Source organism: Apodemus sylvaticus, chromosome 7 (genome assembly GCF_947179515.1).
Source record: "Apodemus sylvaticus chromosome 7, mApoSyl1.1, whole genome shotgun sequence".
In the NCBI taxonomy this organism is placed as follows: Eukaryota; Metazoa; Chordata; class Mammalia; order Rodentia; family Muridae; genus Apodemus; species Apodemus sylvaticus.
In genome coordinates, this window is record NC_067478.1 from 112,687,531 (window position 1) to 112,711,978 (window position 24,448).

General features: G+C 39.4%; 2 protein-coding genes across 21 annotated transcripts in view; both read right to left on the reverse strand.

The window, feature by feature from the left end:
- Positions 1 to 13,906, reverse strand: part of LOC127689377 (uncharacterized) — a 175,510-nt gene extending 161,604 nt beyond the window's left edge. Inside the window, exon 1 of the mRNA XM_052189013.1 lies at positions 13,836 to 13,906. The gene's annotated coding sequence lies outside the window, so the exon portion shown is untranslated. The remainder of the gene's footprint in view (positions 1 to 13,835) is intronic.
- Positions 1 to 24,448, reverse strand: part of LOC127689375 (nucleolar and coiled-body phosphoprotein 1-like) — a 568,994-nt gene that overhangs the window by 131,314 nt on the left and 413,232 nt on the right. The gene's annotated exons all lie outside the window — the stretch shown is intronic.

A 24,448-nucleotide genomic window follows, 5' to 3' on the forward strand; every position in this document is an offset into this window, starting at 1 on the left:
TCACCCTGCTCCCTATCCCCAGAGTTCCTTCCAGGGACCCTGGTAAACCATGGGACTGTAGCTGCAGGGAGCTTAAAACCATTTGTGGGCTGGAGGTGTGGCTTAGCTTGAGATCCAGCATGGTGACAAAATGTCTGGGATAATCAGCTTATCAGAGGAACTGTTTATTTAGGCACACAGGTTCATGGGTTCCAGTCAAGTCAGTTGTTTTGTTTTTCTTTTCAAAGTATTTTGATAAAGGGGGTGGAGATAATTTAGGTACCATTTCCATGGACAGCTACTGCTTATCCTTATGCCTCTGAAAGAGGAAAATCAGAGAAACTTTCCATTTTTCTTTGTCCTTATGGATTTCTTGACCACTCTCTCCTATTCCCAAACACAGAGTGTAACACGACCACTGCTGGGACCCTCTCCCACTGACCCTGACTAAGAAGGGTCATTTTTATATAATTCACCTGCACTCTTGAGAGTCTACAGATCTGATCCATATATATCACCAGAGGTGATGTACTTAGTATAGAACGTGGCTCCCCTAGACCTGCCTACATCAGGTGAAACCACACTGGCTCATCCAACATGGGCCTCAGCGTTCCTCTAGTTCATGTTATCCAAGGACAGCCAAAGTGACTTTTAAGTACACTTGCACATTTTAGTGTTGTTATTTCTATTGATGAGATAGATACATTAGCATTTTTCACTTATTAAAAATATGCTAAATCTTTTTACATTTTTATAAATGTACACAAGATAATAGACTTCTACAGATAACTGAAGTACATCCTCAGTATTTACAGTACCTTTTTTTCTTGGTTTTCCTATTTCTTTGGAAGTAGTTTCAAGAACTGGAGGTTCCTCCGGAGTCTGGGAGGGACCTGGGTCCTTCTTGTAAAATCTTTCCAAGATAGAAAAAACTGGAAATACATTCACAATAGGGAGAGTTATGTTAGCTTTATGGGAGCAAAACAGAAAATTAATCATGCTTGTGTTTGTAAAAATGATCTCATTTCCCATTTCCAGTTAATCATCAAGAGTCAGAATGGTGCTTCAGGAAGGTCACCATATTTTGTGATTAAGCATTAAACAGACACCTCAGGCAATGTGCACCTTTGTGTGCCTATGACAATATAAGAGGAGCAGCAGGACTTGAGTGTGTTATATGGGCAGGTACCAGATGGGATCCAGAGCCTTCTGAGAAACACAATGTTGTGCATACAATTCCTCTTTTCCTCATGCTTTCTCTCAAACAATGTAAGTTTCAGAAGGACTTCCCAGGAGACTTTAAGGTTTAAAAGGTGCTAAACCATAAGGGAAAGCACATGTACAGCAGAAATGCTCTTTGTTGAATGCCAGATGTTTATCAGAAATGATGTGTGTTAAATACCATAGGAATTCACCTAGACCCTGGTGACTGAATTCAGAGTGAGCACTCCACTGGATGCAGGACAGAGAGCATGATTGGTGTTGAGTTTTCATTTTTTATTTTATTTTATTTACACGTCATGGAGAACATATGCCAGTGCCTTAGAGGAGCAGGGAAATAGAGAATATTATATGACCTCCCATTTCCCACCTTCGGCTACCATATTGTTTATATTCTTTTCATTGTGACCAAATTCTGATGGAAGCAGCCTCAGAGAGAGGGTTTCTATCTTTTAATCCCTGACTCAAAATTGGAATTTGATCCAAAAGGAGTAGAGATCCCTGGCCTTCCTTCTGCATCTTCAACCTGTCACCTGCCTACCAGTGAATGATTTGGATCACCAGGGATTATAGATTCCTGTATATTTCTCAGAAGTACTTAGACTCCAAATACTTTAAAATCAAGTTATCACATAAGAAGATTTAGGAAAAACAAAACTTCTCTTATATTGGCTAAACCTTGATTTCTTCAACATGACCAGGCAAAAAAAGGGGTCTGGCATTTTGATGGTATGTATGCATGTGGCTTTTTAGACCAAAAAAACATCCTCAGCAACTCTGGACAACCCAGATAAAGTGCAGCTGGAAGGGCAGTGTGGGACATTAACTGGTACACTAAGTTTATGCAATACCTGCTCTACTCTGATTCATCAAACACCAGTTTCTAAAACCTCCTCTTCCAGAGGGCATTTGCCTCAAGGCCACACCCTATATGTGCTTTTTATTTTATTTTTTTTACATTTTTTTTAATTTATTGATATATTTATTTACATTTCAAAAGATTTCCCCTTTTCTGGACCCCCACTCCCCGAAAGTCCCATCAGTCCCCTTCCCTCCCCTTGTTTTCCCACCCAACCCTTCCCACTTCCCTGTTCTGATTTTGTTCTATACTGCTTCACTGAGTCTTTCCAGAACCAGGGGCCACTCCTCCGTTCTTCTTGTACCTCATTTGATGTGTGGATTATGTTTTGGGTATTCCAGTTTTCTAGGTTAATATCCACTTATTAGTGAGTGCATACCATGATTCATCTTTTGAGTCTGGGTTACCTCACTTAGTATGATGTTCTCCAGCTCCATCCATTTGCCTAAGAATTTCATGAATTCATTGTTTCTAATGGCTGAATAGTACTTCATTGTGTATATATACCACATTTTTTGCCACACCCTATATGTGCTTTTTGATATTTCCAGAATACCTCTAATCCAAGATTAGGCTTAAAGTGCTTATGCAAACAAACAAACAAACAAACAAACAAACAAGCAGATGGCTTTGAATTTCTGATTCTCTTCACTCTAGTTCAGGAGAACTGGGTTCACACAAATGTGCCCACATGGGTGAATATTGTAGTCAGTGGCATCAAAACTAGGACCTCTTACATGCTAGGAATGCAATAAACCCACTGGAATATACATCCTGCGATATTAGCTCTATGTGACAAACCCTTTTCATGTCAAAGGCCTGACTGTGAAGGCACTTTAACACACAGAGCATCCCAGCCAAACTCTGTCTATATAACTCATAGCTGCCGATATTGTTACACTGACTGCTCATACTCACCAGCAGACAGTAGGAAGACTGACCACCAGGGATAGAAGTAATAGTGGAACTTAAATTTAAGATCACATTTAAAGATCTCTCTCTCTCTCTCTCTCTCTCTCTCTCTCTCTCTCTCTCTTACTCTCTCTCACTCTCTCTCTTACTCTCTCTCTCTCTCTAAGTCAAAAAGAATAATAAAGCACCTGTCAATAATCAAGGGCTGACTGAAGCTCTTAGTAGACATTGTCCATAAATTGCCCATAATGTCAATCTTTGGGATCATGTTGATGTTGTCTAATCTGTTAAGCCTTTTCACCAGTTCTAACTGTAATGAGCCATTTCTATTCTAAGTCCACTTATCAAACACACTCAACCTACTTTTTTAATGCAGTGTCTTCCTATAGTCAAACTCTCTAAATCTAATCAAGCATGTGGACTTTTCTTTCTTCCATATGTGTAAATGTCTTGGAGATAAAGAGCACAGGCCAGGCTTCTGCTGACTGTTGGTGTTTGTCAGTGTATGGGATCCACTAGGTTGGGTTACTGCACACAGATGCTAGGAAGCTGGAACACTCTCACAGGGATTGCTGAGCCCTTAATGAAGTAAAAAGTTTTTCTTGTGCTCAATGGCTATAGAGGCAGATGACCTATCTCTACACTTTGTGTTATGAATCTCCTGAGAACTACACAAAGAAATAAATGTATCACATATCGGTATGGTGAGGTTAAAACACATTTTTTGGTAGATAAAATATGTATCATCCTTTTTGAATTGATAATTTTGTGACTGGAAAGTAGATTGTGTAATGGGGATAACTGTCTTGGGGGGGGGGGGAACTATGTAGTCATGGCTTGATGCACAAAATTCCCCTGAACTAAAGGCATTAGAGTTGAATGCAGTTATTGTAGACACAGAGCCATGCCTGGGTACTTAGGATATTACTTTTCCCCCTTTAAACACCCATGTTTTACTCCCAATAGAAATCTTAGGTCACATTAGTGTACCAGACAAAAAACAATTAGTATTTACACAATTCTTATCTAAAATGTATGTTGAGAAAGAAATTCCATAATACATACAGTTTTTGAATCGTCTGGGCTCAACCTATATTTAAAGGAAAGAAAATACTTTGAGGTTCAAGTCATGCTGAGTTGTGTCTGCATAGTTCCTTGGTAACCCTGTGACACAGCAGGGTGTAAAGTAGAATAGGAAAAAGACATGAAAAAAACTTTTATAATACTTTATATGATGTCATGGAAAACCCTAGCTAGGCACTTTGTGGCCAAAACTAATATGTTGCACATTTATGTTGACTCAAGGTAAGATCAGAGCACCTTTGTGTGGCAGACCAACTTAATAACCTGTTTTGTGAAATTAATCCCTCTATGGGGGCTCCAATTATTTGCATGATGCCCATGATGTAAATGTATTATACCCTCAATATTCATATATTCAAAGCATGAAGCCTCCCACTACATAATTTTGGGGAACAACTCAAACTCAATCTAGATGACAGACTCAAGAAACAAGTAGGAGACAAACCTTCAGGAAAAACATACATTTTTATAGATGATATGCCTCTTAACTTTTGAATAAATATTACATACCATTTAACTAGTGAGGGACATGTTTATTCAGATGAAAAGGTTTCTGAACACAAACTCTGTTACCTGACACTAGAAGATTTATACTCTATTCAGTCAGGGGCATGCTCATAAAATTTTATTTCTTCCTCTTCCCTAAGCTAAATCTCAAATACCCACAATGTCACTGTTCAGTTTTGTTGTTCTAATGGGAATTTGACAGAAAGAAACATAAGATCACCAAGGGAACTTTTCTATCTTAAAGAAAAGAAAGGCCTTCTTACCTTCGTCATAGACTCTGATGTCTTTTCTTCAACTACTGAAGATGAGGCAGAATTCTCTGGTAAGACTAGGGGAAAAGACACTGACAGTTAGCTCGGGGTACTCTTTATGACTTTTGCAGCATCTTTGCCTGGTGTAGATAAAAGTACAAGAACTTAACACATGTGACTAGACCTAATGAACATGATGGCTGGGCTGCTGCTGAACTGCTTTCCCTTGAAGCTAAATTAAAGCAAAGAAAGACAAAGAGACATAGGAGTAACAGAACTGCTACATTTCCAGAGAGTAGTAACCCAGAGCAGAAATAATCTGTCTTTGATGTATAAGAGGAAATACAAGTCTTCACATGTATTACATTCGCAGGCACATGGGGAAGTTAGAGGACAAACTTTGGGATCTCAACATAACCCCTACATGTCAAAATGCTCAGGGAACATTTTGGAAGATTAGTGGAAAGGTTATACGAGATGGAGGGACAGGACATATGCTGCTGGATAGTGATTTCTAGAAATGAAAGAGATGATAAACAAAAGAAATCTCAATACAGTTGTTCAAAGAGTGCCTGCATCATGCCAGTGTCTATTGACCTACCACCAGAGATCAAATGCTATAGGCAAACAATGATTATAGAGAAAGAGGAGAGGAGAGGAGAGGAGACGGGGAGAAGGGAGGAGTGTGGAAGAGGGGAAGATGGGGAGAGGGGGAGAGGGGAGGAGAGGGAAAGAGGGGAGAGGGGGAGGAAAAGGGCGGAAGACAGAGGGAGTAGGAGAGGGGAGAGGGGGAGAGGAGAAGAGAGAGGGAGAGAATCAGTTTTCTCTGGGGTGAACACTCCTCATATCTTGATTTCAAATTAGCAGCACTAAACATGTAAACTTAAGAGCAACAATACATGGACTTAAGTGTTCATGTAACAATAATAGATATCATAGAAGAGGTCTTTTATTTGAAGGGAGAGCATGGGATATTTGGACTAGGGAGAATGGAGGATAGAATAATATAAAGCAGTCAGATTAAATTCTCTAAGAAAAAAAAGTGTGAATTAAAACAATCCTACTTTTTCAGGACTCCTCCTCTTCCTTCCTTCAATGAAGGTCTCTTGAGGATGCTGGAACTATACTAGAATCCAGCAAAACCTAGAATCCCCCATTATCTTGCCCTGCCTGTGCTGGGGTTACAGGTGTGCACAGAAATCCCCCCTTTTTAAATGTGTTCTGGGGATTCGAACTAAGGTACTCTTGTGCACAGCAAGTGTTTTTACCTATGGGACCATCTGCACATCCAGTAGTTTGTACACAACTATATAAAAGTGAAGGTTTGTATTCCATTAAATTATTCCTCAAATGTAAAGAATGATACAATCTTGGAAAATGTGACTAAAAAGAGGTAAATTGTAATAATTCATCAAATGTGGAGCACATTTTATGGAAGTATATTGCAAAATTGGTAATCTAAATGTCTTTTATTTGTATATACAGATGCAGTTTTCTGGTCTTTATAACATTACTTCTTTGTGATGTGCATATCTACAAGCCCCCCTCTCCTTTGGACCATTTGTAATGTGACTCTGCCACAAATTTCCATTTATATAACTTCCCTATGGTCATGGTTTATACGCTTATATTACACTGAAAAATTAATTACTTCTTTATGCTGTTTCTTTCATGGGATTCTATAATAACAACTGCAAAAATTATTTAGATAGGGCACAATTAAAATGTAGTGCTACTCACTGAACCTGAAACTCTGGATGTTTGTAGTATCACAGCCTGAAAGGAGTGACTATTCCAGGGAAAACTGTATACAAACAACACAAGGACACGCAAGGCACAAGCACCCCAGGCACTATGACCACTGTGCACCTGTAAGAGGTAAAGCACATAAACCAGCCCTTTCCCCATCTTTAATGGGATCTGTTCCTCATTCTTATCTCAACACAGGGGTAATGTGACCACTTCTGGGGACTTTGCCACTTGAACAAGATGAGAAATTCTGTTACCTGGTTTGACTTCAACCTTCAATCATGAGTCATTGGACATTTACCCAGAAAAGAAACCACATTCATATGGTCACTTGATCTTTGACAAAGAAGCTAAAAATATCCAGTGGAAAAAAGACAGTTTTAACAAATGGTGCTGGATCAACTGGAGGTCTGCATGCAAAAAAATGCAAATTGACCCATTCTTTTCTCCTTGAACAAAGCTCAAGTCCTAGCAGATCAAGGATCTACATATAAAACCAGACACACTGAAGCTTATAGAGGAGAAAGTGGGGATGAATCTTGAACACATGGGAACAGGACAAAAGTTCCTGAACAGAGCACCAATGGCTTATGCTCTAAGAACAAGGATTGACAAATGGGACCTCATAAAACTGAAAAGCTTCTGTAAGGCAAAGAAAACAGTCAATAGGACAAAACAGATCTTTACTAACCCTACATCAGATAGAGGGCTAATATTCAATATATGCAAAGAACTCAAGAAGGTAGTCTCCAGAGAATCAGATAGACCTATTAAAAAATGGGGTACAGAACTAAACAGGAAATTCTCAACTGAGGAAACTCAAATGCCTCTAAAGCTCCTAAGGAAATGTTCAGCATCCTTAGTTATCAGGGAAATGCAAATCAAAACAACACTGAGATTTCACCTCACACCAGTCAGAATGGCTAAAATGAAAAACTCAGGGGACAGTAGATGTTGGAGAGGATGTGGAGGAAAAGGTAGACTTCTTCATTGTTGGGAGGATTGCAAGCTGGTAAAACCACTCTGGAAATCAGATTGGGGATTCCTCAGAAAATTAAACATAGTAGTACATGAGGACCCAGCTATACGACTTCTGGGCATATACCCAGAAGATGCTCCTACATATAATAAGGACACATGGCCGACTATGTTCTTAGCTGCCTTATTTATAATAGCCAGAAGCTGAAAAGAACCCAGATTTCCTTCAACAGAGGAATGGATACAGAAACTGTGGTATATATACACAATGGAGTACAATCAGCTATTAAAAACAATGAATTCATGAAATTCTTAGGCAAATGTATGGAACTAGAAAGTGTCATCCTGATCGAAGTAACTTAATCTCAATAGAACACACTAATAGTGTGTTTTGGACCAACATCCACTTATTAGTAAGTACATACTATGTACTCAGGGAAGCTCAAAATAAACAAGTTACAAGGCACCCAGCACAGGAAGCGCAAGAAGAAGGAGGACTTAAGTGAGGATGCTTTAGTTCCTCTGAGAAAGGGAACAAAATACTCACAGGAACAATAAGGGAGAAAATGTGTGGAGCAGAGACTGAAGTAAAGGATACCCGGAGACTGTACTACCTGGGGATATATCCTGTAAACAGTCACCAAAACCCAACAATACTATGGAGAACAAGAAGTATAAACCAAAAGGAGCATGCCATGGTTGTCTCCAGAGGGGTCCTGCCAGAGCTTTACAAATAGAAAGGCAAATGCTAGCAGCCAACTATTGGACAGGGTGTGGGGTCTCCAATGGAGGAGCTGGTGGGTGGTCTGGAGGAGCTGAAGGGGTTTACAGCACCATGGGAAGAACAATGATCTCAGCCACCCAGATGCCCCAGGACTCCCAGGGACTAAACTGTCAAACAAGGGGTACACATGGATCCAGCCAAAAATGGGGCAGAGGAAGGCCTTGTTGAGCATCAGTGGGAAGAGTGGTCCTTGGTCAGGCATAGGCTCAATAAAGGTCCCAACAAAGGGAAATCGAGTGAGAGAGGTTAGAGTGGGTCAGGTGGAGGTGCACATACGTGGAGGCAGGGGGTGGGAGGAGTGATTGGGGGTCTTTCGGGAGCAGGGGAAATCTGGAAAGGTTTTACCATTGGCAACGTAAATAAAGACAATATTCAATAATAAAAAAAGAAAGATCTGCTATAATCAATTTACATCATCCATGTATGAGAGAAGGTATTAGATGGCAGTTTTCCCAATTCCTGTCTATACCAGGGGAAACTCTACCAACTCATGTAAGATTAGTGAAAGTTTTACACTGGTTCATACTATTGAATGAAAGACCAAACATTGAATCCATTTTAAAGCTCTGCAGTTGTATTTCAATTACAGACATAGATATACTGACATTGAGCTGGACAGTGGTGGCATAAACATTTAATCCCAGCACTTGAGAGGCACAAGCAGGTGGATTTCTGAATTCAAGACCAGGCTGGTCTACAGAGAGAGTTCCAGAACAGCCAGGGCTACACAGAAAAACCCTGTATCAAAAAACAAAGAGAGAGAGAGAGAGAGAGAGAGAGAGAGAGAGAGAGAGAGAGAGAGAGAGAGAGAGAGAGAGATAGATCAACACTGTCTACATAGGAAAAAATAGCCTGAAAGGTATCTATAAATTGAGATATGAAACAACATAATTATCAGCCACTATACAGAATTAGACAAGAGTTCCCACAATACCTTTTTCTTTCTTCACAGTTGTTTCAGGTGAAGCACCACTAAAGGCTTGCATTCCTACTCCATACTGGGGCCCCATGGCTTGCTTCTGCTCAATTCTCTTTAATAAATCCGAAACTGGGATTGAAGTGAAAAGAGAAAGTCGTGTCAACTTCTTGGCAGAAAAAGAGAGGAAACTAACAACTCTGAATATTTGTGCATTTGATCTGACTGCTTGTTCTAGATACAGTCATCAGTGAGACTGGTGCTTCAGGAGGATCAATGCATGTATTGTACAATCAGTTAGGCACTGAATGCACATCACAGGAATCACAGATAAAGCCTAAATATAGATGGATATGAAAACACAGAAGGAAAAGCCACATGTCTGAGCATGCCATGTGGGTGGATGCTCAATGGACACCACTCTATCCCTTCCTAGAGCCATATGGACACAGGGACACACATGCAATGCCTTCACCCTCCAACTCTCCACTATGACTTGAAGCCTTTCTTCTTAGTTGGTTGAGAAGGACTTCCCATAAGACTCACTAGGCTAGAACAAAGCAACGGCATTGCTGGAGTGCCCTGCAATGTCTGTGACATGCCAGAAGACCTCAGCTACATAGGAGTAATCGTACCCCGAGCCAGGAATATATTTATTCCACAACATTGTAGAACACTTGTTTACTCTTCTTTCTCTGCCCAGCTTCATAGATTACATCTCATGGACAATGTATGGTATTGTCTTAATGGGATGCAGGGAGGTAAGAAGCTGTGAAAACCTCTCACTTTTCACCTAAGGTTACAAAGACAGCTGCATTCATGCCTCAGTGAACATCTTCCCAGACAGAAACAACTGAAGATATACATACTCTACCTTTCAACCCAAAGGAAGCTGTGTGATTCCTGGATTAGTAAGTAGGGCCTTCCGCAACCATCCTCACACAGTCATCTGCCTCTCAGTGACTGAGTCTTATCACTGGGGAACAAACTTGGGAGGTACCAATCATTGCAGATGTCCCAGTGATGACTCATACTCCAAGTCAGTCCAACCCAGTTCTCAAATGAAGGTGTGAAAAAAGAGAGGTCTGGCCACAGTTAGATAAACAAACCCTCAACTGGAAGGGATTGGAAAGGCAGCTTGGTATCATTGTAGGTGACAAATGCTCCCTGACTCTGTGTGGATAGCCTGAACTAAGTCCATTTAAGAGATTGGCAGAGTCTCCACCTGTTTGTGTGCATACAAGATTCTGTTTACTCATTCCTCATAAAAGTTCTGTTTGCACAAAGTCCTCCATACACACAGCCAGCAGAGACAAGTGACAGAGCCTCACTTCCTCTCTTCTTCCTTTCTGTTTTTCAGAGACGTTTTCCCTATACCAGGGTGGTCTGAATGTCACTATGTAGACATAGATGACTTTGAACTTAAAAATTTCCTGTTTGCACCTCTGAAGGTCTGGTTTATAAAATTGCCACATCACAGTACATTTTATGCATAATAGATGATCAAACTCATGTTTTAGAAATGGTACACCAAAAACTGAACAATGGCTTCCAACTGAGCCACAGGCACCCTCCAAAACTAGCTTTTCTTTAACAAAGCTCTCTGGAGCACAGGTCATGTAACATATAACATAAAAACTAGGTAATATGTAACCAAGCTCAGCATGTTCACAATAATGATGCCTTCTTCCTCCTAACTGCTGCCTACAGAGAACCACTGAATGCTCACATTCTCAGCAGTATGGGGTCTGACCACCTTGAAAGAAGTCCTCCTGGATCTCAGAGTCTAGCTCACACTGCAGAGCCTGATGCCAGGGGCTAAAGAGATCAGTCAGCGGTTAATATTCCCTGATGCTTCTGTATAGGACATAGGTCTCTTTCTCTTTCTAGCATGCAAAAATCAGCTAGAGATACAACTGTCTGTAATTTCAGTTTTAAGGAACCCAACAGGCAATTTGAGGCTACACAGGAACCGTAGATGCAAGTGCTACACATATGTTCACAAAGGTAAACACTCATATACCTAAAGTAAGCAATTTGTCTTTTAAATCCATTTCTAAAAATCCAAGTCAGCACAGATGCCTACCAGGCCAAGCCTGGAGCTCCTGAGGACACTGTCCACATGGTGAGTGGCAATTTGTGCTCACACGAATGTTGTCTACATGCAAATCTTTTCGTTATTTTTTATGTGTAGTACTTTTATTGTTGTTCTATTAAATATCTTGAATTCACAGGAGAGTGGGTGGGTTTTTTTTTTTTTGATTTTTTTGTTTTGTTTCTGTTTTTTGTCTTTTTTTTTTTTTTTTTTTGAGACAGGGTTTCTCTGTATAGCCCTGGCTGTCCTGGAATTCACTCTGTAGACCAGGATGACCTCGAACTCAAATATTCACCTGCCTCTGTCTCCCAGGGGCTGGGATTAGAGATGTGGGCCACCACTACCCAGGCAGCACAGTGTTTTTAATTTTTAATTTTTCATGCTTTCATTGAAAATAGATTCTTTTCTAGTAACATATCCTAATTATACTTTCTTTTCTCTCCTCCCCCCAGTTCCTCACTGTCACAGTCCCTTCTGGATCCACTCCCTTTTCTGACTCTCATAACAAAAAAATTAATAACATGCTTCTAAGAGATAACAACAAAATGTGACAAAATAAACCAAATAATATCATTTAAACCAAATATAAGTTATGTTGATAATATAATATCAAAATAAGCCAAAAATATCATACTCACTTATTTTTTTTAAAACTATCAATTTCTTTTTTTGATATAACAGTTACATCCTATATCCCATGTCTGTTTCTCACTACAAACCATCAAACCATATGCCAATGTACCTCTCCTTGTCTTCTTCCAAATAATGACTACTGTTTGCATTACTGATACTACATCCGTTTATGAGTATGTGTGTTTCTGTTCCTAATTACATAAATGGAGGCTCCTGAGTCTGCCAAAGGTTATTCTTGTGTATTGTATGTATGTTTTCATAGCTGAGGATTTGGTATTGCATAAACAATGGTATGCTCTTTCCTAAGGAGAAAGAGTTTCCCATTTTTTTCATTCTCACTGAATTGACCCATGTATGTTAAAAGCCTGTGTGAAAATCACACAACCCTTCTCCTTATGTGGTGCCGGGCTCCCATTCTCAGAATCTGTGATCTGACTAGAGGCATGTGGGCTTTTCTACCTCTCATGCTTGTGAATGTCTGCTGCCAAAGAGGAGCAAAGCCCTGAGCTTTTGCCCACTGTGGTAGTCATGGCTGTTTCTGGGGTCTCTGTGATTCTGATCTACCAAAGGCAGATGCTGGAGAGATAGAATATAGGCATCACTAAGTCCTTGCTCCACAGAGTGTCTTGATCTGCATGGATAATCTCATCACTCGTCTCTATGCCCTGGTTCATTCTTCACTAGAGCACCACCATACAGAAATGAATGCACAACATGTGATGAAGTATAAACTCATACTTTGTAGGTAACATATGTATCCTATTATGGTAATTCAAGAGGTTCTCACTGGAGATTAGAGTGTATAATCTGATGCCTATCATGGATAAAAATGGGTTTAGATGCAACCAAGTATGCACCATTCCAAACTAAGTCCAGGGATCATACCTGGATCCTATGAGTCTAAACAAATGGCCTCACCCTATTTTTTTAAGTTAGGAAACTACTGTTTTTAAAAACAAATTCCAAATTCTTCCCAAGAGGTAGCTTAGATTATAGTGTTGCATTCAAATATAAGTATACTCAATATTTACACAATTTGTTTCTAAAATGTGTCTTAACAGACTTGGAAATACATACCACGTTGGTGTTTTCTAACTTCCTCCTGAAATTTAAAGGAGAGAAAAGAGTATGCAGTGTAGGTCACACTAGTTTCTGTTTGCATGGGTCTTTGAAAAACCTATCAACTTGTCTTAAATGCCAATCAACATAGGTAAGTATTTTCAAGTGAAAGATTATGTGTTAGCACATTCTGTGGTGGTGTCACAGAAAACTGGAATTTCTTAGTCATGTCACTTTCCACTTTTCCTATGTCAAAATCACATTAACTAGAACTCTCTGTCTGTCCTCTGCCCAGTGTTCTCTAAGTCACACTGCAACATGCTTCATCATCGTTAGAACTCAACTGTGGAATGAAATCCTTCTGCAATATGGTCTCACTTATTTATACTACTGCTCATGTGTTAAGTCTTACCACTCAGCATCCCCACATGGACTTATGACACTTCCTCCACAATGACTTTTGTGGAACATACTGCATCTAAGTCAAAAGACCCTGACACACTTGTCAACTTCTAAGGGGAATTTATAAAGTTTTCCCAAAGAGGAACCTATTTCTCCAGAATAAAAGGTCCCATCACACAGGCTGTGATACTTGATACTGGGTGCTTTGGTGCTCTTGTACTTGGTGCTTGGAATTGTACTACTTGGTCAAGACCCAGCTAGTACAATTCCACTTTTCCCCTGCTTAGGCTAAGTCTCTTTAAGACCTAAGATAACTCTGCTCAACATTGTTGCTAAAATGGGATTTTGACTGAAAAATAAAATCGCCAAAGTAACATTTCTACTATGATAAAGAAAGGTCTTCTTACCGATTCCAAAGTCTTTGAGGTACTTTTATTGACATTTGGTGCAAGTGTCGTGTCAGAAATCTCCGGTATGTCTAGGAAACAGAAAGTGACAGATCACAGTGCTGCTTAAAACTTATGCAGTATCCTTGTTTGGTGTGGGTAAAAATGTGTTGACTTAAAAATGTGTGTGACTAGACCTAATGAGCCAGTTGCTTAGGTTGCTGCTAGCCTGTCTTTTCTTGAAGACAAATTAAAGAAAGACCTGGAGAGATATGAGTAACAGAAATGCTACATTTCAAGACAGGGGGAACCCAAAGTAGCATACGAATCCATCTTTGATTGTGTATTATTAAATGAAGTTTTCACATGTATTTTGTTTAGTATGCTACTTTTGTGTTTCAGAGAACAACTTATAGGATCTGTTTCTGTGCTTTTCTCATATATGTTCTGGAGATTTCAATTTCAGGCCATTGGGCTTGGTGGAGTCAGCCATTTCCTTGGGAAAAACAACTCCCCTTCCTAAGTGTGACCTAGGACACTCACATTACCCTGGGCAACTCTGCCCATCCATTCAGACCATGTCGATCCAGAGACAGGAGGAGTCTACAGTCTTGGGCTGTCTTGTTTGCTCTCATTTAGGACCCTTAGCCCATCTCACTTCTCAGTTCAGACACAAGTAATAGCCAGATCCGTTTGCTTTCTGGAATAGTCTGAAATGAGACTGTTGACTCACGTCTCTGAATTCACAAATTCCTCAAGACCCAGGTAGAAGTTGGATCTGATATTTATTTTGGTAAATCTGACTCCATTTGCCCTGCTGCCTACCCCCAGACTCAGGCCAGGGATTATATGCATTCAGTCATATATGCATTCTGACTTATTGAAGCTAACCCAGAACTTTCACCTAAGTGTATAGAAATAGAAAAACTAAAATTATCCCTATTATAAGGTGATGTTTTGTTTAAGTATAGATATCCAAAACCCCAAGAGTAATAAGCAACACTTTCAGCAAAGTTCTAGAATACAAATTCAACCAGAGATCAGGTGTCTCCTCACTAGATAGATCAGAGGCTCTGATATCTTGATTACTGCCAAATGTCAGTTCTGGTGGAGAAGCATAGGTTGGAAATGAGATCTAAATTAACACTAGGCCTTTACTTAGCAGGACATTGCAGGTATAGTATTTCTCTCAGAGTACTATACCAGTTCTATTGCCATTTTGTTAATCCAACAACTCTACTATGTTGGTACCACAAGAAGCAAGAGTTAGCAGTGAACAGAAGATCATGTATGAGCTGCTTTAAGTCCTGAAAATGACAGGAAGGGGCTCTGTTCCTCTAGTATCATTGATTAAGCCTACACTGCTAGATTATTACCTATGGTATCCTGTGAACCCAGGAAAAAACATGGTACCTCTTCAAACAGATGGCCTCTGTCCAGGTTAGTACACAAACTGAAGACAATACTTGATGGGTATTGTCATGGTTAATCTCAGATGTCAAATAGATGATATTCAGATACTGGACAGGCAAGTATTAGAATATAGCATTAGGTTTAGCTGAAGTGGCAAACCAAACAATTTCTGCACGACGTTATTGCTTAGGAGAGGATTATGACTATATAAAAAGAAGGAAGAGGGCTGAAAACAAGCATTCATTCTTCTGATTTTTGTTTGTTTGTTTGTTTTGGACTGGGTAATATTTTAACTCTGTTACAAATACCTGCCTCTGGGTATAGCTTTCCCCTGTTTATGGTCTATACCCTTAAATTTCATTGAAAACCAAGCCATTTCTTCTTTAGGTTGTTTTCGTTATAATATTTTTGCCACAACTGGGAAAATAGGTTAGGCAGATAGTAAAAGTAGCTACTGCGAGCAAAAGCTTGTACATTAGACAGTAGCACTGGCTGAAAAGAACAAGTGTCTTAGGAAAGAGCATCTTCAAATAACAAATCACACTTACAGACTTCCAACACTACCATTTTCCTTACCTTTACTGATATCTTTACCACATTCTTACTTTCTCTAATACCAATGTGTAACATGACCATTCTTAGGAACCTAGCTACTAAGATCAGAGCAGAACTTCTGGTACTTCACTTGAATTTTACTCTCAATCAATCATGAGACATTCAAGAATTGCTATGCCAAGTAACTGTGAGAGAAAGTGTGAGAGAATGTTTCAACCATTCCTGTCTATACCACGGGGAGCCTCAGGGACTCACAGAAGATAAGCCTCAGCTTTCTACCAGTTCAAGCCATTGAATTAGCATGCAAGGTGATGTAAATTCTTTTAAAAATCTGGGGTATACATCTATGGGACACAATGAAAGCAGTGCTAAGAGGAAAACTCATAGCCCTGAGTGCCTCCAAAAAGGAAATGGAGAGAGCATACACTAACAGCTTAATGACACACCTGAAATCCCTGGAACAAAAAGAAGCTATTTCACCCAGGAGGAGTAGAAGGCAGGAAATCATTAAACTCAGGGCTGAAATCAATCAAGTAGAAACAAAGAGAACCATACAAAGAATCAACAAAACCATGAGCTGGTTCTTTGAGAAAATCAACAAGATAGATAAACCCTTAGCCAGACTAACCAAAGGACACAGAGACAGTATTCAGATTAACAAACTTAGAAATGAAAAGGGAGATATAACAACAGAAACTGAGGAAATTCAAAAAATCATTACATCCTACTACAAAAGCCTATACTCAACACAACTGGAGAATCTGGAGGAAATGGACAGTTTCCTTGACAGATATCTGACACCAAAACTAAATCAGGATCAAATAGATCAACTAAAGAGACCCATAACACCTGAAGAAATAAAAAGGGTCATAGAAAGTCTCCCAACCAAAAAAAGCACGGGACCAGATGGCTTCAGTGCAGAGTTTTATCAGACCTTCATAGAAGACCTAACACTAATACTCTTCAAACTATTCCACAAAATAGAAACAGAAGGGACTCTACCCAACTCATTCTATGAAGCCACAATTACGGTGATACCAAAACCACACAAAGATCCAACAAAGAAAGAGAACTTCAGGCCAATTTCTCTTATAAATATTGATTCAAAAATACTTAATAAAATTCTTGCCAACCTAATCCAAGAACACATCAAAACGATCATCCACCATGATGAAGTAGGCTTCATCCCAGGGATGCAGGGATGGTTCAATATAAGGAAATCCATTAATGCTATCCACTACATAAACAAACTCAAAGAAAAAAACCATATGATCATTAGATGCAGAAAAAGCATTTGAGAAAATCCAGCATCCTTTCATGCTAAAAGTATTGGAAAGAACAGGAATTCAAGGCCCATACCTAAACATCCTTAAAGCAATATACAGCAAACCGGTAGCCAACATCAAACTAAATGGAGTTTGAATCAATCCCACTAAAATCAGGGACTAGACAAGGCTGTCCTCTCTCTCCATATCTTTTCAATATAGTACTTGAAGTTCTAGCTAGAGCAATTAGACAATGTAAGGAGGTCAAGGGGATACAAATTGGAAAGGAAGAAGTCAAATTATCACTATTTTCATATGACATGATAGTCTACTTAAGTGACCCGAAAACCTCCACCAGAGAACTCCTGCAGCTGATAAACAACTTCAGCAAAGTGGCTGGTTATAAAATCAACTCAAGCAAATCAGTTGCCTTCCTATACTCAAAGGATAAGCAGGCTGAGAAAGAAGTTAGGGAAATGACACCCTTCAAAATAGCCACAAACAATATAAAGTATCTTGGTGTGACTCTAACCAAACAAGTGAAAGATCTATATGACAAGAACTTCAGGTCTCTGAAGAAGGAAATCGAGGAAGACCTCAGAAAATGGAAAAATCTGCCATGCTCGTGGATCAGCAGGATTAATATAGTTAAAATGGCCATCATGCCAAAAGCGATCTACAGATTCAATGCAATCCCCATCAAAGTCCCAACTCAGTTCTTCACAGAGTTAGGAAAAGCAATTCTCAAATTCATCTGGAATAACAAAAAACCCAGGATAGCTAAAACTATTCTCAACAACAAAAGAAATTGTGGGGGAATCAGTATCCCTGACTTCAAGCAATACTACAGAGCAATAGTGTTAAAAACTGCATGGTATTGGCACAGTGACAGACAAGTGGACCAATGGAATAGAATTGAGATACAGAAATGAATCCACACACCTATGGTCACTTGATCTTCGACAAAGGAGCCAAAAACATCCAGTGGAAAAAAGATAGCCTTTTCAACAAATGGTGCTGGATCAATTGGAGGTCAGCATGCAGAAGAATGTGAATTGATCCATTCTTATCTCCAAGTACTAAACTTCACTCCAAGTAGATCAAGGACCTCCATGTAAAGCCAGACCCACTGAAACTAATAGAAAAGAAACTGGGGAAGACCCTTGAGGACATTGGCACAGGGGGAAAGTTCCTGAACAGATCACCAATAGCTTATGCTCTAAGATCAAGAATTGACAAATGGGACCTCATAAAATTACAAAGTTTCTGTAAGGCAAAGGACACTGTTAAAAGGACAAAATGACAACCATCAAATTGGGAAAGGATATTCACCAACCCCACATCTGATAGAGGGCTAATATCCAGTATATACAAGGAACTCAAGAAGTTAGACCCCAGGGAACCAAATAACCCTATTAAAAATGGGGTACAGATCTAAACAAAGAATTTTCACCTGAAGAAATTCGGATGGCCGAGAGGCACCTTAAGAAGTGCTCGACATCATTAGTCATTAGGGAAGTGCAGATCAAAACAACCCTGAGATTTCACCTTATACCAGTCAGAATGGCTAAGGTCAAAAACTCAGGAGACAGAAGGTGTTGGAGAAGGTGTGGAGAAAGAGGAACACTCCTCCACTGCTGGTGGGGCTGTAAGATGGTACAACCACTTTGGAAATCAGTCTGGAAGTTCCTCAGAAAACTGGACATGAGACTTTCAGAGGACCCTGCTATACCTCTCCTGGGCATATACACAAAGGATTCCCTGGCATGCAATAAAGACACATGCTCCATTATGTTCATAGCAGCCTTATTTATAATAGCCAGAAGCTGGAAAGAACCCACATGCCCCTCAAAGGAGGAATGGATACAGAAAATGTGGTATATTTACACAATGGAATACTACTCAGCAATTAGAAACAATGAATTCACAAAATTTTTAGGCAAATGGTTTGATCTGGAAAATATCATCCTAAGTGAGATAACCCAATCACAAAAGAATACACATGGAATGCAATCTCTGATAAGTGGATATTAATTAGCCCAGAAGCCCTGAATACCCAAGGCACAAATTGCATAACAAATGATACCCATGAAGAAGTATGAAGAGGGTCCTGATCCTGGAAAGGATTGATCTAGCATTGGAAGGGATTATAAGGACAGAGAAAAAGGAGGGAGGTGATTGGAGAAGGGATGGAGAGAAAAAGGTTTATGGGACATATGGGGAGGGGGAATCTGGGAAAGGGGAAATCATTTGGAATGTAAACAAAGAATATAGAAAATAAAAATATTACAAAAAAAACAAAAAAAATCTGGGGTATATTTACACTTATGATTTTATATACATTTATATATACACACATATATATGATATATAGAGAACATTATTCATGTATGTATATATTCATGTGTAAACACAGCATTAACTTATCTGTAAATTTACATATGAAACCAGATAATTTGTAGCTATAATACAAATTTGGACATAATTATAAAATTCCCATAGTACCTTTTGTTTTCATTTCAGTTGTTTTTGCAGAAGGAGCCCCAGAGACTGAAGGTCTCTCTGTTTCCTGAGAGGTTACAGGTGCATTTTGACAAATTCCCCTTAAGAAGGAAAAAACTGAGAATACAGTTACAACAAGAGGTCATGTCAGCTTATGGTAGAAAACTCAGGACAACTAACAACTCTGAGTATTTGTGCATTTGATCTGACTGCTTGTTCCAGGTCCAGTCATCAGTGAGACTGGGGCTTCAGGAGGATCAATGTATGAAGTTTACAATCAGTTAGGCACTGAATGCACATCACAGGAATCACAGATAAAGCCTAAATATAGATGGATACGAAAACACAGAAGGATGAGCCACATGACTGAGCAGGCCGTGTGAGTAGCCCAATGCACACCACTCTAAACCTTCTTAGAGCCATATACACACAGGGAAACCCATGGAAAGCCTTCACCCACCATCTCTCCACTATGACATGAAGACTTTCTTCTAGGTTGGTTGAGAAGGACTTCCCATAAAACTAACTAGGCTAGAACAGATCTCTTTAGTATATACTATAGGAAAAAAAACAAAGGCATTGCTGGAGTGCCCTGCAATGTCTGTGACATGCCAGAAGACCTCAGCTACATAGGAGCAATCATACCGGAAGCCAAGAATAAATTTACTCCAGGACACTGTAGAACACTTGTTTTCTCTTCATTCTCTGCCCAGCCTTTATAGATTACATCTCATGGAAACAAGAGGTTATTTTTATCTGGCCATACCTAGATAAACAATCCCTCTACTGGAAGAGACTGGAAAGGCAGTTTGGTTTCATGTTAGGTGACACATGACTCTTCATGCAGTGTCCAGGTCCCATTCTTAGGATCTGTGGTCTGACTAGAAGCATGTGGGCTTTTCTACCTCTCATGCTTGTGGATGGCTGCAGGCAGTGAAGAGCTTTTTCCCACTTAGTAGTCATGGCAGTGTCTGGGCTCTCTGTGATTCTGACCTACCAAAGGCAGATGCTGGAGAGATGGAATATAGGCATCACTAAGTCCTTGCTTCAGCAATTATCTGTTGATCTGCATGGATAATATCATCACTCACCTCTGCTCTGGTTTATTCTTCACTAGAGTGCCACCATAAAGAAATGAATGCACCACATGTGATGAAGTTTCAACTCGTATTTTGTAGGTAAACTGTGTACTCTAATTTGTTACTGCATTACTTTATCATTGAACTGGGTAATCAGGTGCCTATCTTGAGGGAAACACAGTTAGACACTGCCTGGTACAAATCATCCTAAACAACACAGTGAAATCTTACTTGAATCCAGTTTTTCTTTTAACTTAACATAACAAGTAAAAAAAAAAAACCAAACAACTGCATACAAGTTTTTCCCAGTAGGTGAGCTAGAGCACCGTTCTATACTAGACAAAAGGATATCCAGTGTTTATACTATTCCTTTCTAAAATGTATCTTAAGAGATTCTATAATACATACTGCGTCTACGTTTTTTAGTCGCCACCTGAAATTTAAAGGAAACAGTATGAGGCAAAGGCCATGCTGCATTCTGTTTTCATGGGTCTTTGGAATTCATGTCATTGGTATGGTGCCAATGAAAATGGGCAAGAGTCCTGTATATTAATATGCTAAATGAGGGCGTCACTGAACAACTGGGGCCCTATAGTTTATGCCACTTCCCACTTTTGCTGGTTTGAAGGCCAGATTAAACAACAGTTTAGTCTCTTCTGAGTATTTTCTAAGCCACACTGCAACTTGTCTAGGTTTCTTTATAATCTGATTGTGAGGTTAATCCTTTGTATACCAGGGACTCAATTATTTACACCAATACTCGTGTCTTACCACTCAACATCCACTCACTGCAACCTTCCGTCTCAGTGGAATTCACGGTGTATATATTCCACAGGCTTCATTAAAATGATGAGAACTAGAAGTGGTTGTCAACTTCTGAGTTAAAATTGTACATTTATCTAAAGAGGAACTTTTTTCTTCAGTACAAATGGCTCCCCCACATAAACTGTGCTAAAAGACACTGCAAACTTCTATGTTTACTTGTATTAGGAATAAGCTTTTACAATTCCATTTTCTGTTCATCCTAAGCAAACCCTTTAATACCCATGATGCACCTGTCTTTAGTTAATCAAGTGACATATCTACAACAACATAAGGAAACAATGTAATGTTTTTATAATAGAAAAAGGAAAAGCCGCTTTACCTTCTCAATCCCCACTGGTGTCTCTCCCTGTCCTCCTGCTGAAGGTGCAGCATCAGGATTTTTAGGTACCACTGCAAGGAGAGGAAGTAACTGTCGATACACAGTTGTGTTTTTAATTACCCTTAGAATCTTTGCTTGAAGGGTACAGATGTCTATGAAGTTGGTATCTGTGACTATCTAATTATTAAGCAGAGTTTGCTTGCTGCTCATTCCAGAAATGTGGATCACATGGTTGGAAAACAAAGTGTTGCAAAGAGAAGAATGGAGGATAAAGGAGGAGAGAACATATGGATGTCTTGACAACAAAATCTGATTCGATATGGCAGAAGGTTCTTATTGTGTAATGATTATATAAATCTTTTAAAATGAGCATTGCATTTACTCTGGTTGGAGGAACCATGGTTGTTGCTCTGAGAATGTGGAGCTTAGAGGAGATCTTCAGGGTCTGGTTTTCTCCTTGCACCGAGTGAGTGCTGAGGATTAACTGCAGGTAGGTCATCAGGCTTTGCTGAAGATGCCATTACACACTAATCCAACTCATATTTTTCTGATACTATAAGCTTTATGATCAAGCCTCAGAACACTGTCACTTCCGTTTTTGGACTCAGAACAATCCATACTTGTTCTTGTGCCATGTCCACAATCTACATATGCTTATTCAGCAATTATTAACTATGTAGCCTTTCTTCTATGCTGGTATGGTCATATTTCATTGTAAATGTTATTAGGATGAGCATCTCTAAAAATTTTTTTTGGCCTATGTTATGTGTGCATTACTCCCTAAAATTATCATTTCATGTATTTTTATACTGTGCTAAGTATTGTCAGTATTTTATGGAGATTAAAGGCACATGGAGAACATGTATGGGTTACAGCCCTAAAGGACATATTGGATATAAGGGCTGTTTAGTTTCAGATATTTATGCACTGGTGGGTCTGGGGAAAATTCTAAAAAAAATGCTCAAGCAACAGCACATAATAGTGCAACTCTGTAAGATATGTCTAAAAAATAAAGGGAAGAAGCATGGCATCACTTTCTTAAATTCACATTATCAGAATTTATCCAAGTATCACTTGGAGGAACAAATCATGAATTCCATGATCTTAAATTCAATATTGAGTTAGCAGAAGCAGCTGGGAGACAATAAATCTGAGGATAGCTGGCAACAATGATATAATCAAGTATCAAGTACCAACATATGGAATTACCACACATAAAAGAGCAAAATGAACTTCATGTCTCAAATTCAGAGGTAGCACTGGACAGGATTCAGAATAAGAAAATATGTCCTTTTCTTTGGTGGAGGGGCATTTTGAGACAGGGTTTCTCTGAATACCCTTGGCACTCTGTGTTGCAACTCACGCTATAGACCCAGCTTGCCTAGAACTCAGGTATCCAGCCCTGCCTCCTGACTGCTGGGTTTCAAGGTGTGCGCCATCACTGAGCAGCTTGGAAACATTCTTTTCAGTAGGCATCGTAAACTCACTGCATCGAACATGTGCATACAAGAATACAGTGTATCTGTGTGTGTGTGTGTGTGTGTGTGTGTGTGTGTGTCCAGCTTCACAAGGACTCATGAATACAGTGTGAGTGCTGCTTCGAAAGGACACGTGAATACAAGAACACAGTATCTATTTCCTGTACCTGCATCCCCACCTTCTTCTCTTATTCCACCTCTCATTTTTCCTCCTTATTGACCAAGAAAATCTTTAATTTCTTAATATCTTATACACATGTGATTTTATTTTTTACATAAAAACCTAGACGCTCAAATGAAAAAGGAAAGCACCCTGTCCTTGTCTTCATCAATGTAATGTAAGACATTTAATGTGACAATTATATTTACTCACATCTATTTTCTGCCAATGACATAATCCCATGTTCCTCCATGGCTTACACATGGTGTCTTAATTTAAGGTGTGCATTGCTGTGACCAAACGCTATGATCATAACCAACTTGTGGTGGCAAGAGTTTGTCTCAGGATACAACTCTCTCTTCACACTCAGTTCCTGAGGTAAGTCAGGATAGGAAGTACACAGAGCAAGAACCTGGACTCAGGAGCAGATTCAAAGGCCATGCGGGAGTGCTGTTCACTGGCTTGCACACCAGAGCTAACTCAGCCTGCTTCTTCTAGGACCCAGTATAATATATAACATAAATTTATCATGTGTGTGTGACTGAGGTGCCTGTCAAGTGGAATGTGAAGACATGAAGGTTAAAAGAGGGCATGGAATGGCATGACCTATCATTCTCCTTTTTTAAAACAGGTTCTCTCACAGAATCTGGAGCTAGGCATCCAGCAAGCACTGGAAATGCCTCTGCCCATCCCCCCAGCAACGTAGGATTACATGTATGAATAGCTTTGTCCAGTTATTTTGTGTGTGAGGAGATTCCAACTCAGTTCTTCTGCTTTAAAAGCAAGTGCTCTTTCTCAAAAACCAGTTAACTGCACTGAAGATAATCTTACGATAATCTTATGTGCAAGGATGTGCTGATTTTGTGTGCAAATCTTTCAAATGGAATCACTATAAATGGCTTGTTAGTATGTGAATGATAGTTTAATATTTTGATGATACTGTGTACAAGTTTTGTGGAAATAATTTGTAAGAGATAAATTATAACTTACATATACATATATATGTTTAGCTTCTATTACTCCCAGGCCATGCAGTAT